Raw genomic sequence first — 15432 nt, forward strand, 5'->3', positions numbered from 1 at the left:
TGTAATATGTCATCAAGTGCTTTACCAAATCCAAACGGCTCACTGATTTTTAAGTGAGAACATGAGAACATCAAATCTGCTCCTTTCAATCCTCGAGTGAGCTTGCTGAGGTACCACTAAAGCATCTCTTCCAGAATGTCCAGAGTTGAAGACCCCATGAGATGAAAAATCAAACACTTTGCTCCATTAATCACACATATTGCTTTTGTTTGTTTTGTTTTAAAATACTTATTGTTAAATTTAATTAGTCTTTGCTTCATTAATCACACATATTGCTTGTGTTTGTTTGTTTTGTTTTAAAATACTTATTGTTAAATTTAATTAGTCTTTGCTTTCTAGACATTGGGTTTGTGTCTTTTTTTTTCTCAGATTAAAGATTGCCTGTATCGTGTTGTTTCTTGCTGTGCTTGTTGATGTTTCATGCAGTGATCTTTGGGGTTTTTTTCTTTTTTTTTTTATTAACACTGCTCTTGATTCTACAAACTCCTCTTTTCACATGTGCCTGTGTGGAGAATTCAGTCTCTGTGATGAGGAGGCCCTGCTTTCATGGAGCAATTTGCAGACTTTGAACTAGAGCTTCTAATTCTCCCCATAAACAAATACCTGTCAGATCTGGCAAGGCTCCCTGTCCTGCACATCTTGATATTGCCTGTGGGTTCCCTCAAGTACTTTAATTTTCATGTGTCCATGCATAACTCATTTTCAAGCATTTCAAAGCTGAGGTAAGTTTCAAGACTATCTTTAAACAATGGTCCAGATTCTCAATTTGTTCAAATGTGGGCAAAAGCAGAGCAACTGCTTTGAAGTCAGCGTTGGAATACAGGTGTAGCTGTCAGGGGAGACAGCCACAATCTCTTTTGATATCTCTGGAGCAGGTCATGCAGAAATAGAATCCCAAACAATATCTGTGACCAGCTGTTCTGTTCATCCTGTGCCTCCAGTCATTCTCCACATACAGCAGATCTCATCTCCCAGCTGACAAGAAAACCAACTAATCCAAAAAATGGAATTACCTAATTTTCTTCCCCATTATCTGAGGCTCATAATAGAAATGTGAAACGACCTGCTCTATTTCAGCAGCAAAAGCAAAGATGCCAGTTGACTCTCAGCTCTCAATTCTCACTACATCATATTTCCATTTGCAAAGGTGAAGGTCAAGCCTAGTGGGGATTTTTGTTCAGGAAAAGCTCCCTACAGATTAAATGGGATTCTTTCAGATTTAAAGAGGGAAGGGGAGAAAGAGAAAGAAAGAGCTGCAGGTTTTATTTAATGGAAAAATCCTACTTCTCAGGTGGGGGCAGTCTGCTGACTTAACTCAGTTGCAGACTGTGAGCATCCTCTGCCTGTGCTCCACTATGTAATCCCATAAATTGTGGCCACAATCAGAGAGGCTTCCCTCTGTCCCTTCATTTCAGCCAGCTTGGGCTGTGCCATGCCTTTCTCCACAGGAAGGACAGGGACTCGCCCACCATGATGTGGATTCAGGGATTCCTCAAAGCCATCAGTGAAGGACAGACAGGACCTCCATCCTCACACTCGTACCTGTGATGGACAGTCTATCGCACAGGCAGGGAATCAAGAGGAGGGAGAGATATTTAAACATTTCCTTTACTTGCTCAACCTCTGAGCACAAATATACGGGTGCCTAGGTCTGGGCTTCATCCTGTGAGCTGTAAATAAGGACCTGTAAGCCATCTTAAGCTTGCAAATCTCCCTGTCACCCTGAGAAATCAACTGATGTCGTCAGCCAGAGCCAGCAGAACACATTTCATAACCCTCATTCCTCAGGGCTGAGAGCAAAACCAGCACTGCCTGTGGAGCTGGGACATCACAGAGCACATGGAACAGGAAGAGCACAGACCCATGCCGAGCTGCTGTCACCACCAAGGCCACCAACAGAGCTGGGCTACCTCCTCTCCAGGGCTGGAACACTGGATGAACGAAGCTGGATGCCATACAGAGCCAGTGGCACATTCAGGCTCCTGGCATTGGTGTTGCCAAGGAAGCAAAGTCACAGGATCTCCTCCACGACATAAGGCATCAAATCTGCCAAGGAGATTCCTCTCCTGGGCCATCATCTACATTGGTGACGTGTTTGACTTGGATGGTAATGAAGGTGAGAGGTCTGTGCTGTGGGCTCAGTGCCACAGCAGTAAGGAATGATTTTGCTCTTAGGTTTGAGTTGCACAGTGTTAGAAAGGCCCACACTTTATGTCTGAGCACCAGAGCTCAACATCTTCATTCGTGTGCCTAAAGCAGTGTCAGCCTCGGGCTGTGAATTCAGGCCAGGTGGTTTGGCAGGGCCCTGCAGCAGCTTTTTGTAACATGTTGCTCTCAGACCAGCTTCCTCAGCTGCACGGCTCCAGGGAGGTGATGGAGGGCACAGTACCTGCCTGCAGCACAATGCCAACAGTGCTAAAGTTATCCTTTTTCCCCTGACTATCCTCCCTTCCTTCCCTGGCCACCCTTCCACAGCAGAGGCTGCAGTGGGACTGTGGAAGCTCAGGTTGATCCAGGGTCTGTGAAGCCAGGGGGGTGAAAGGGAGCAGCTCCCACAGCTCCTGAGAAGTGAGGAAGGGGGCAGTGAGTCAGGCAGGAGCACTGACCCAGGTCCTGCACAGTGAAGCTGCTGTACAGCACATCAGGGGCTTTTTGGAGAGAGAGGGCAAGCCCTGGCTGGCAGAGCTACATCCAGACAGGAGCTGTGATGAATGGGATGTGATTCGTGTAGCAAATGTGCTCCCGTGATGGAAATCACTTTGCTGGAGGATTGATGATGCTCAGCATGGGTCAGTTCATCTCTCCCAGTTCCCTGTCCTAGATCCTGCCAGACACAGAGACCACAGCTCACCCTGCACCAGCCCCGAGCATCGCTCAACCCTGTAGGACTGACCCAAGGCACCAAGGGGATTGGCTTTTTGGATAGAAGATTTTCCAGATCCATTTGTTGGGAGCTTGGACAGCACAGCTGAAAGCAGCTTTGCAGCCCAACCCCTAAGCTGCCCAGAGCTGCAGGGAGGCTGCAGAGACTGTAACAAAGGCTATGCAGTCTGGGAGAGACAAGCAGATTTTGAGGGCTCAGAGTGGTCTAAAAGAGGGTGTTTCTCACTCTGGCCTGCAAATAAGAGTGGAAGTTGCAATAGGCCAAATCCTTGCTGGGAAACAATAGGAGGAATGAAAGCTGGAGACTTCTGTGCTACCAAGTGAAAAGGTGGGGCCCAGGGATCAGGTGTTCCTTTTAAGCTCCTACTTCATCCTGCATCAGGACTGCACTCAAGAAATTATTTGAGAACAGTGATATCATCTAGGGAGGGGACTCCAGTTCTCCATGAGTAAGTGGTTAAACCCATGCAATTTTGTGACTTTTTTTTCCCAAGGTCAGGACCATCTTGCAGAACCTCTGGGGATAACAGAAGGAAATTTTCCTGCTCGTTGGAAGCACCACTGCCATGTGATGTGGGCCAGCTGGGGAGAACTGAGGAGCCACATGTGATGGAAGAACAATGCCAGGCTGCCTATGGGATTGGGGCTGCTGCAGCTTTCTCTCCTGCTGTATGTCAAGAGGGTTTTAGTAAGTCCTGGGACCTCTTAAAACTGATTGTCTTATTCCTGGCAGTGTGTTTTGAGTGCCCAATTTGTTTCATGGCACAGAAGCATTTGTGGACCATGATGTTTCTATGTCAACACGTGCTTGAGGAAGGTTTTCTTTCACCAGAAGTGGCAGGTGTTAGAATCCAGATCAGAGCTCTCTCCACATCATTATTTTTAGAAAAGGATTTCTTTTTTTAATAAGACATGTTGATATGTTTTCTCTATGTGGGATTAAAAGCACTTCAGGCTCATGCACAGAATTTTGCTTTATAAATCTGTGGGAGTGCAGATTTCCTCCACTCTTGTCCACTCTTGTTATATTGCCTTTGTGAAATGGGAATAATAAACCTTGTCTGCCTCCTGAAGAGGCAGAGAATTAACTCTTTGAAGTTTGTAAGACCATATAAATGCCTTCCTATTATTAAACTTACTACTGCTCAGGGCTTTTAAACAGCTGCCACATTTCACTTCAGAGGAGGTCGCCTTGAACTGGTAGGTGAAGCGAACACAGTATATCAGGGTGTTATGCTGAAAAAAAAAACTTTGGGATCTGTTAGACTGAAAGACCCTATATAAATATGAGTTATGTGCAGAAATAGGTTTTATAACCCTATCATTCTCCTCTGGTGTACCTCTTAATCTAAGGGTTTCACTATCTTTTATGAACACTTAACAAGACCTATATTAAGCTTCAAGCCTCTTCAGAGCACATATTTTACACGGAGTCAATGCAGAGGGGACAGACCCATTTTTTTGACCAGCTTACACAGCAGGTCAGCAACAGACCCACCTGGCCTGCTCTGGTAATTAGTAATTCATAATGACCTGCTGCACAGAAAATGCTGAGAGAAATACAGGAGCTTGAGGAAAAGATGGCCTCTAACGCTGTCATGTTTTGAAAGATTCACTGCCTTTTCCTCTCCTTTCAGCTTTTCTAGGAATAGCTGAAGACTGATGGTCTCGTTTAACAAATGTAGACTCCTGTTAAGTGGTTTTGGATTACAGGCTCAAGGGCCAGTCCCTGAGCCTGGTATCTCTGTGTTTGATCTGCATACACCCATTCCCATCCTGATTAGGAATGCTGGGACAAAATAATAAGTAAAAGCTTGTGATCGTCCCAATTAGTGCTGTTCTGGACACTCAGTGGGGAAACTGAGGCAATGCCAGATCATTCTGTATTGAGAGTGCCAGCGTTTGGATTGATAGAAGATGTAGGAGAACAGCATATAAGCATATAATCTTATTGAAGAAAGATGCATGAGGATTTCACTGCTCTTATTTATTTTATAGCATGCATTTCTTGCTTTGCGTCTTCAAACTACTCAATGAGCATTAGCTAATTAAAGAAAATTGTAAGACCTGTAAAATTGGTAAACATTATTCTCGCTCTAGAGCCAGAGAAATGAAAACAAGAAGGCATAGTGGCTCCACTGAGCTCACCCAGAAAATTGGTGTTAAGGCCAGAAATGAAGGCTCCTAACCATAATGGCCATCATGGGTGTGCCTGTGTGTGACACCTGAATTTAGGATGTTTCTTTCCACCAAACCACTGAAATTCCCAGGCAGGTGAACTGTGAAGAATGTGGGTACCCTGGATGTGAAACATAGATCAGTTTCCTATACCTGTTCTCAGATTGAGCTAAAATTTCCCTATTAAAAATAAGCAGCCAGCACTATGGATGGAAATTATTTGCCTTTTTTGGGTAATGTAAGTCTTAATAAAAAAAAAAATAATAATAAAAGCGAAGCCTGAGAGCTTCACAGAATTTCTCCCAGTTCAATGATCAAAGGTGCTTTTTGCTGTTTCGGCTGCCCCTGTTGTTTTACACCGAGAAGATTCAGTAAACAGGGAGCACGGCTGCCCAGGCAGCGGCGGGGAAGAGGATTAAACTCCAGGAGCGAGGCACAGACGGTACCTGGAGGTGACACATTTGTACTGAACATTTCATTAGCTCCCGCAAGGCTGACGCCTGTTCATTAGGCACAGACATCCCAGCCCAATTGCCCATGTAGCTCTGCAAGGGATCCCATCGCTTTATCCCAACGGTGCCGCATACAAAGCAGGAAGGCTCCAGATTTCAAGCCAGCTCCTCAGTAGGAGATGTAATTAGGGATCCTGGTCCATCAATATTTCACCACATCTGCTCCTGATCTTGCTGTGGGATGTTTCTCTGTAGCTCGTGTGCTGCTTAAACTTATCTCCTTGACAACTCTTTAGTTTAAACAAAGATTATTTTGGAACGGGAGCTGTCAAAAAACCCAGCAGCTCCAGGAAGTTTTCTTGTTAAAATATGTTGGCTCGGCAGCACCATCTTCTGTCCTGCCCTTCAAACAGCCTGGGATGTCACATTGCCAACGGGAGCGTGTGCCTGGGCTAGCTCGGGGCTAAGGAACAGTTTGAAGAAGATTGAGTTAATGCTTTCCGTGCTGGGAGTCGAAGCCATGAAGCAGCGACAGCACAAAAGATGGGAAGCCCGAGTCCATCTCTGCAGGGACCGGCCAGCCCTGGAATCCACCCGCAAATCGCTCCCAGGCAAGGCTTTTGGGGTGACGCACCTTGGCTCTGGGGTGGTTCTCCTGCTCAGAGGATTTATCACGGCTGTGACCCCCTGGCTGCTGCCGTGGCTTGCAGGGAGCAGGGCTCGGTGCTGCTCAGCACAATCTCATGCTCGCTGTGCCACACTTTCCCTGGGTTTTTGCTGCTGGGTTTGCTCAGCTTTGAGGTCATGAAGTTGCTGGATGGTTGCTCCTTGCTTGTGCTGCTTGAATGCCAGGTCCCACTCAGCAAAGCCCAGGGAGATCCAGGGACAGGAGAGGAGGAAGGACTCAAAGGAGCCAAGGCAGACAGTGAAAAATCAACAACGGCGAGAAATCGGGAATTACAGAGGGCTGCTCCTTGTCCCACCCCTCCACAGCACATTGGGATTCAGGCAGAGATTTGTGGCATGAAGGTTAAATTAGGAGGGCAGCTACAGTAATTTCTCATATGTTCCAGCTGGCTGCTGTCTCCTCAGCATCCTGCACACATCCTCTGGGCTGGCAGCTCACTTTACCTCCAAAATCAGCTCTGCTTCTTCATCCCACCACTCAGGCAACACCCATGTATATCTCTATAGTGTGTACAGGAGAAGGAGAGGCAGTATCTGTATTTACCTTTAACTTTAGTGTGTTGTTGCAGGCCTTAAGTAATTAATATCTGAGCAGCTCAGATCCTCATATGGCAATCATCACACAAGAGAAAAAGCATTCTCATGAAAAAGACAACAAAGCCCTTAAATCTAAACCACAGCAGCTCCCTTGTAAGAGACACTCTGTGGCAGGATTGTGCAGCACAGCAATCAGTCTCGCTTTAATATACAGATCAGGGGAATGTAAGAAATACTTGGAGAGCAGCCACAGCTTTCACAGCAGCTGCTGCTACGTTTTTGTCAGGATTAAGTTCATTTCAATTATAGAAAGGCTTGTGATCACCTGCTAGGAGGAGGGTTTCAGCCGTTCAGGAGGCCGGGGGTGTGTATACAGCTATATTTAAATGGCAAACGCACGGCACACTCTGGTGCCATCCCATTTGCAGAGCACTCTGCACACATCCCCTAATGAAGTGTTTAACTATAGGTTCCTTCTTCCTTTATAGTGTGATATGAATGGACTTTTTAAAGAGGAAATTTAAAGGAAGTGAGGAGAGGGACTAAAATGGACATCAATTGAGCTGCTGCATTGCTCAGGATATGTCAGAAGAGGGTTAAGCACCATCCCTTCTGGTGCTGCTGCCACCCTTCACTTCCTACAAGGCAGCCATGGAATGTCCTGTCCCAGTGAAAGCACACAGACCCACAGCAAACACTCAAAATGACAATTTTATTTTGCACAGACACTGATGGACAAGAGGCCGAGAAACCCATGTGGAGGCCTGGAGGGAGAAGAGGAGGGACTGGAAGCTGGGGCAGGAAATGGGTATCCAAGAAACAGTCTCTGGTGAGAGAATATGCAGTTTGACACAGTCCTTCTGGCAAGCACTGACCCCAAAGGGCTCTTCCACGACGTAACTGGGCCCAAGCAGCCAGAGGGTGCAATGTGTAAGGGAAGAGGCTTACAGGGATTGCTCCAGGTTAAAGCATGTTTTGCACAGTACTTCCAGCCTGTACCAGTTCCTTCCTCACTCCAGACCAGGTGCAGCCACAGACCTCTGCAGCTCCTGAAGTTTAATCATATTAAGACTTTGTCCTTCTGGGCCCTTGTGTGTAGGAGGTTTGCAGAATTAGCAGCAGATGGTCCCACAAGAAATTCCAGTACCCCAGTGTGGCTGCAGGAGAAGGCAGAGAGGGAGAGGGACACCCATTCACCTCCCACTCAGGTGGCAGTAAGGGACGTTCCCTTGCAGAGCTGGCCAGCAAGGTCACCACTGATGCTGCCCTTCCTACTGTGTCTGTCTTGTCATCATCAGACCCCACAATCACTGTGAAGGTGTCAAAAAAGGGACAGGAAGAAAGAGGCCAAAGGACTTGACCATTCAGGCAGAAGCCTTTCAGGGTGACAACAGCTGTGGGAAGTGACTTTTGGTGAGGTCTGGCTCACCAGTTCTGATAGAGCTGCTGGCAGGCAGGTCACAGCTCCCATTTGACCAGGGAAGCAATGTAGCTTGATTGTCCTTTCAAAAATAAATTAGGAAATGGCTAATGCCAATTTTTAACAAGTGTCAGAACAAAAGAAGCTTCCTAGCACTTTCCAAAATGATGCCAGAAGGTTGCTCTCAAAGGAATTAATTTTGTCTAATTAAATATCTTCACAGAGCTCTCCAAGTATCAAACCACAACATCAACATGCAGCACTCTGCAGACTAATCGGAGTCACACTGGAATTGGCATTGTGTGCTGAAGTGTCAACAGATGGAGAGGGTGGTCACGATGGAGGAGGAGTGGGACAACAAACCTCCCTTTCCACTTCTGCCCCAAATGACACACTTCACCCCCCATCTCAGCTCACCCATCTGTTAAATCCATGGAAAACACTTCCTGCAGCACGGATTCACCCCGAGGGCAAGCTGGATATGGGCACAGAGCAGGGTGGCAGAGACCTTGAGGGAGCTGAGAGCTTTGAATTTTTTGGATGAGGTTCAGATGAGTGGGGGTAGAAGGATCTGGGGGATTGCATCTCGCTCTGCACTACAGCAATGGGACCCTCACTGTTTGCACTCCCTGAGCATTCAGGCTGCTCAAGGACTCTCAGATCTCTGTGTTTTGTTGTACATTGCAGCAGAGACAGCCCAGAGGGTTGAGCTGCATCCTGGAGGCAGAGGGCTGCTGCCAGCTCTGCCCTGGAGCATCCTCCTCTTGGATTGCTGATTCACACCAAAAAATCAACCAATTTTCCTTCCAGCCTGATTCAGTTACTGTCACTGGCTCCTTCTTTTCCTTATTAATGTCCCTAGGAAGTGAAAACCTTGTGTTACAATCAGCTCTGTTGTTACACCCAAGTTGCTGTTCTGAACGCCTCCTCTTTATTGAGGAGGATTTACACCCATGGCTGTGTTTTGGTAAGATGAACGGGTTTCTGACACTTGGAAAAGAGAGCTTTTTAAAATGTACCATATGTCAACACCTCCTGTTTTATAAAGCTAGGATTATTAGTTACAAATCAGGTAAAAATGAAAAGAAAAAAAATGTGGGAAATAGCAAAATCTTCAGAGCAGTATAAACAGCCAGTCGAATTGCTGGTGCAGCCTGGTGTAACAGAGCCATTCCATGCAGGCTCAGTGATTTCTCCAGCTGCTCTGAAATCCCACTCGCTTTGCTACCTATTAGGAGCATTTCCCCTATTTATAGGAGACACTGTGACAGTGAAACTCTGGATGAGATTGGACGTGGATGCTCCTGGAAAATCCTCCCTGCGTCAGCTGCAGCTCGCAGTGCAAACCTGGTGCCTCAGCACTGCTCGGGGTCACTGCCTGCGGACAGGAGCATCTCACCTGCTCAGAACTGTCAAATCACTGACCCCTTGCAGCAGACAATACAATTATTCCAGGGTATTCTGGCTTTTCTAGTGAAGTGACAGGCTCTCAGATGAATTGTTTGCAAGCTGGATGATTTCTGTTGACAGGGATAGTCTTTCTGCAGTAGGAGAAAAAAAATCAAAAACTGACTGTTTCTCTTGCAAATAGTACAAGAGATGAACAAAATTATCAGTTCTGTATGTCTATGTCCATTTAAATGTGGTTTTTTTATGGCATCTGCCATTGCCACGGGCCTGATCCCTGTAAATGCTGGCTAACAGAACGCCTCCCATGGGTGGACAGGGGCTAAAGAGAATTTTCAGCAGGAGAGGGAGCTCTCTCTGCACCAACTGCTGGGGAACCAACGCTTGCTGCAGGCATTAAAAATGTCAGGGAAAAGCTGTGCTCACCATTTTGTCCTCATGTGTTCTCTCATATGCTTGCAGGAATTTCACAGGCTGTTTAACTGCAGTGATTTGGGTTTATATATCTAGTGACGCTCTATAAATCTAATAGTTAAGAGAGCTTCCATGTGGGGTGTGCATTCATTTGGTCCAAAAAGAAATAACACACACACACACAAGCTTTTGGAGGAGCTTGGTGTTGGACAGGAAGAGCACACTTGTCACATCCCTTAGGGAGCTGCAGGTGGGAAATTTTCCCTTATTTCAAGAAGTTTACAGAATGCTGAAAGCTGTGCAAGACAGAGCCACAGTGATACCGAAATTCCTATAAAAAAAAAAAATCAGATGAAAGTATTGCTGCCCTTCTGATCCAAAGAAGGGGAGGGGAGGGGAGGGGAGAGGGAAGGGAAGGGAAGGGAAGGGAAGGGAAGGGAAGGGAAGGGAAGGGAAGGCCCACAATGCCTGACATCCTGCTCTGGTGATCAGGGAGGCAGGAAATAGATAGATAGCTGGATAGGTAGCTGGACAGATAGCTCCTTATGCCTTTGAGCTTAGAGGCACAGCTCTCAGGCAGGCTCAGCCCCCTGCACTGGGCTCTGCCCTGGCCCCGCCGGTCCCGGAGGGCAGCAGGGATGCTCGGTTCCCCGGTCCCGGAGGGCAGCGGGGGTGTTCAGCTCTCGGTTCCCCGGTCCCGGAGGGCAGCAGGGTGCCCGGCTCTCGGTTCCCCGGTCCCGGAGGGCAGCAGGGTGCCCGGCTCCCGGGCCGGTCCCGCCGCGCGGGGGCAGCAGCAGCCGTTTCCAGCGGGACGGGAGAGGGAGGCGCCGCATCCCGGGAATGCCGCGGCTCCCGCGGAGCTGCCCTTGCTCTGAACCGTAGAATCACGGATGGTTTGCGTTGGGAGGAACCTTTCTTGGGCTGGGACACCTTCCACTACACCCGGTTGCTCAAAACCCCATCCAGCCTTGCCTTTAATGTTTCCAGGGATGGGGCATGCACCACCTCTACGCCAGTTTCTCCACCCTCGTTATAAAAAACCCCTTCTATATATTTAATGTACATCGACCTTCCTACAGTTGAAAACCATTCTTGCTTGTCCAATCCCGACCAGTCCTGTGAAAGGTTGGTTCCCATCTTTCCTGTGAGCCCCTTTAGGTGCTGGAAGGGGCTCTAAGATCTCCCTGAAGCTCCTCCAGGCTGAACATCCCAACTCTCTCTCCCTGTCCCCAGAGCAGAGGTACTTCAGCCCTGTCAGCATCTGAGTTGCCTCCTCTGGATTTGCCCCAGCAGCTCCATTCCCTCCTGTGCTGGGCCCCCAGCAGGAGGGGCTTTCACCAAGGAGGGGCAGGATCCCCTCCTTGCCCTGCTGCCCACGCTCCTCTGGATGCAGACCAGGCTGTGTTTGGCTCTCTGGGCTATCAGCACACACGGCCAGGTCACGGCCAGCCTCTCGCAGCCAGCAGCATCCCCCAGCCCTTCTGGCAGAGCTGCTCTCCAGCCACTCCGGAGGTGCCCTTCCAGCACCCTCAATCACCCTGGGCTGTGCTTTGCTGGGAATGGGTGTGGGTGGGATTTAGCTCCAGTCACTGATAAGGGCAATGCCGTGCAACTGGCAGGGTGTTAAAGTGGATTAGAGTTTCATTTAGGGTCATTACAGTGGATTAGATTTTGATTTAGGGGTGTTAAAATAGATTAGGGTTTGATGTAGCAGGCCCCAGATTTAAGGACTTCATGCTGCTCCTGCCGGGTGGTAAAATAAGGCTCTCCTGCCTTTGTCCTCTGGGATCCCCAAATGGATCTGTGGGAGCTTAGTTGTATTTTCTCTCATATTTTTTGCTTTATTTCATCCTGAATATTTAATTTAAATATCTGATGTAGTTCAATTCTCCTGGCTGTTAACACACTGAATGAGACAGATTTTAGCAGCTCTTTCATTACTTTATTTTTCTTGTGGTTTTTTTTCCTGGTTTTTAAATTTTTTTTTCTTCTCAATAGGAAAGTCTTGTTTCCAATTTACTGCTGTGGACAAAGCAGTACATGACAAAGATGTGTTTCCTTTTCACACTCTGTGTTGGTTTTGGCTGGGTTTCAGGTCTGACCTCTCCCTATATACCAGATGTTTGTGCCCTGTTGTGGTTGGTGCTGGACAGAAAACATTGCCAGACAAGCAGATCTTCTTTTTTCTCCTTTTTAAGAAGAAAATCCTTGAAAAAAATCCTTATCCTTGGCTCAGAACAGGAGGGATTTAAGTCTTCTGGTATCGATTTGATTAAGAAAACAACATTTTTCATTTTCCGCTGTTTCTTCCATGTTGGGATATTCTCAAACACTAGGAAATTGCACAATCCAAATGACTGCTTAGCTCAAAATTGCAACAACTCACAATTGCAACAGCCTTTGGAGTGACCTCATGCCTGACTGCTGAAACAGAATATTCACTGATAAAATATTTATGTGTTTAAAGAAGAAAGCCTGCAATACATACCTTAAAGCCATGACTTACATTTCAATCTCATAAACAGATTTGGAAAAACATTGGGTTTGTTTTGTTTCTCAGCGTAGCAGAGCAATATTCACCTCTCGGCTTTGGGCACAAAGTTCATGGCAGAGAAATGGCATTTCAGAACTGATTAAATCTCTCTGTATTTCATAGTTAATTCCATGAGACACACAGGGGACCTCAGCATTTCACAGTGACAACAGGACTGAGTTGTGGACCTGCCTGTGCAAATCTCTCCAGCCAGCAGCAGGTAAAGGTTTAGGGGCTGGAGCAGTCCCAGACCCAGCTAGAAGAAGGAAATGGGACCAGTGGGCCACATATTAACCAGTTCTTTAATGGAAACTCTAACTGGAACAGCTGGGATGAAAACTGATGCAACTCTCCCAGGAGGTCATTGGTCTCATTAGGTACATATTTAACAGGAATAAATTCCAGTGCTGAGCCAAACCACAGCAGCAGAGGTGAAATCAAAGTCCCCAGGGAAAGCCAGTATCCTCTGAGCACTATTTTAATCTCTTATCCACCTTTGGTATTGACATTCATTCCTCCATGAAAGGGTTTTTGTTTACTTGGGATAATGTGTCATTCTTCCCTGGGGAGCAGGAATTTTAGGCAGGTGCAGGTCATAGAAAAGCTTTGCCAAATGCAAAGGGAAACCTGCAGTTCCTGGGTGGAAAAGGACAAACCCCCTGGTGCTGCCATTCACCAGCACAGCCCTGCTGACAGCAGGGTAAGACTGGGGTACCAATGTTTGGGGCTTGAGATGGAGCACAGCAGCCAAAACACCAGTTTCCCCTTTTGAGTGTTGTCACGGGTGCTAGTTTGGCATTACGTGTGTCCTGCAGTGGAATGTGCACCCGTTAGCATGTTCCTCCCGAATTAATCAGACAAATGGGAGATGATTCTCCAAGAGCAGGAAGTAAAGCCTCATTTCCTGTAAATCTGTGTCCTGTATTACTAGAATCCCTCTCCACAGCAAGCAGAGTGTGTGATGTGATGACATGCACACTAATGAGTGGGCTGAAAGACAGCTGCCTCTGAGCAGGGTGGCAGATGGCCACGCTCACAGGCTTCCTACCCCGACTGTCTGGAGGTCAAGTGGGAAAAGGAGTTTTCAGGAGACACGTAGAAACTTCTCTTCTGTTCTAAAACATGTCTTTCAGGGGCAGTTGATGTGGGAAGTGTTTTAGCAGGCACTGGCAGAATGTGCAGCACAGCATTCCCCTCTCAGGAAAGCAGGATGGCAGGGCTGGGCTGGGCTGGCTGCTGTCCCCCTGACTCCACAGAGCCTCTACCTTCTGCACCTCCCAAACACCTCAGCAGGTCTGGAGCTGCAGATGTCGTCACACCAGAACAAGCTCTTGTTGGCTGGAGCCTGAGCTGTTTCCAGGCTTTGCCTTTTTTGGGGTAACACAGGAATCCTGAGCTTAGAAAATGTGTAAATACTGAAACCAGAAGTGGGGTAACTTCTTTCTAAGAGTGAAAGAGTTGGTAGGCTTCCTCTTACAGGTCATCTTCCTGCAGTTCCTCTAGCATCTGGGGTGGCAATGCAGAGCAGGCCATGGGCTCTTCCTCTTTGCCTGCTGATTTCATGGTGCACATGCTGTGGGCTGGGCTCAGGGACACAAACTTCCCCAAGTCCTTGGTGTGCTGCTGGCTGCAGGCATCTTGCATTCCTCTCAGTCCCCCATCTGCACTCTGTGTGCTGGCTCTAGTGCTCATGGAACTGATCCAGCTGAAAAGTCAAGGAAAAAGGAAAAAGATGGAGTTTGAGCCTGGATGAATCCGTCAATCTAACTGACAGTACAGCCAGTTGATAGCAAGTGTTTCCACAAGAGAAGGGGCTGCTTTGTCCTTGAGCAGCATCTGATCTAGAAGCCAGCTATTGAAAAACATATTCCATGAGCACTCTTGCTTCCCTGCAGCCCCATCTGCTGTGTCCCAACCCAGCAGTGCCCCTGCTCTGGTGCTGGGTGGTTTCAGCCTGGGCTGAGCTGGCTGGAAGCTCCTGGTGAGTCGTCAGCTAAATTAATTCCTGCCCCAGCACCCTGGGTGGCTGTGTGTCACCAAGGGTGATGAGAAGGACATCAGTCTCTTCCCTTAACACTACAATGGATTTGTGCCCAATTAAAATGACTATTAACTGTGGCCTTCATTAGTAGGACTGACAATGGAAACTTTTAATCAAGTGTTTGGCTTGCAAAGAGGCGGAGGAGGGAAAGGATCACTTCTCCATTTATCACGGGTAAGTTACGAAAAAAAAACCCAACCTAAAAAAAACTCCCCTTGAGTAATTTGAGTGCAATACAGCTGGATTTTAAAATTCATGATTTAGGCGTGGGAGGGAGAAAATGTATTTTAAACCCCTGCTTTCTCCGCCCAGCCAGATAAGTTTAGCGAGGATCAGGTTAAAATGGTGACTGTTTTCCTCGTTGGCTCGAGTGTTTCTGCCAAAAGCGGATTTTTTATGTCCACTTATAAGGGGGCTGGAGCAGGGGGAAGGTGCTGTAATAGAAGTGCTGACATCACTTCAGCACAGGGCAGCCCTGCTAATGGTGCCCGCAGAGCTGGAGGAGCTCGCTTGGCAGCTCACACCCAGCTAAGCCTGACAGAAAGGCTCTTTGAAAATAACTTACTGCTCCAAAAATAAACGCAGAAAGCCCAGCCTTCTTCACACTGAACGGGTGGCAAAATTGCTCTCAGCTTTATGGGAGTCCCAGGACATTGTCCAGGGCTTTCCCCAGCCAGCACTGCCATGGGATAGGGTTAATTGCTTGAGGTGTGCTGGGAATTGTTGGGTGTGATTTAATAACACTCCACATCTGAAACAGGAGGGAGGAAAAACCAGCTAAGCCAGAACAGCCCTGGTCTTGCTGAGGGTGGAGGCCAAGCAGGGTGCAAGGGTAAATGTGTCTTATCTGTGCCGTGTCCGTCTGTCCCCAAGGAGAGCT

The sequence above is a fragment of the Passer montanus genome, unplaced genomic scaffold (assembly GCF_014805655.1).
Source record: "Passer montanus isolate IOZ18808 unplaced genomic scaffold, ASM1480565v1 scaffold5, whole genome shotgun sequence".
Taxonomy (NCBI): Eukaryota; Metazoa; Chordata; class Aves; order Passeriformes; family Passeridae; genus Passer; species Passer montanus.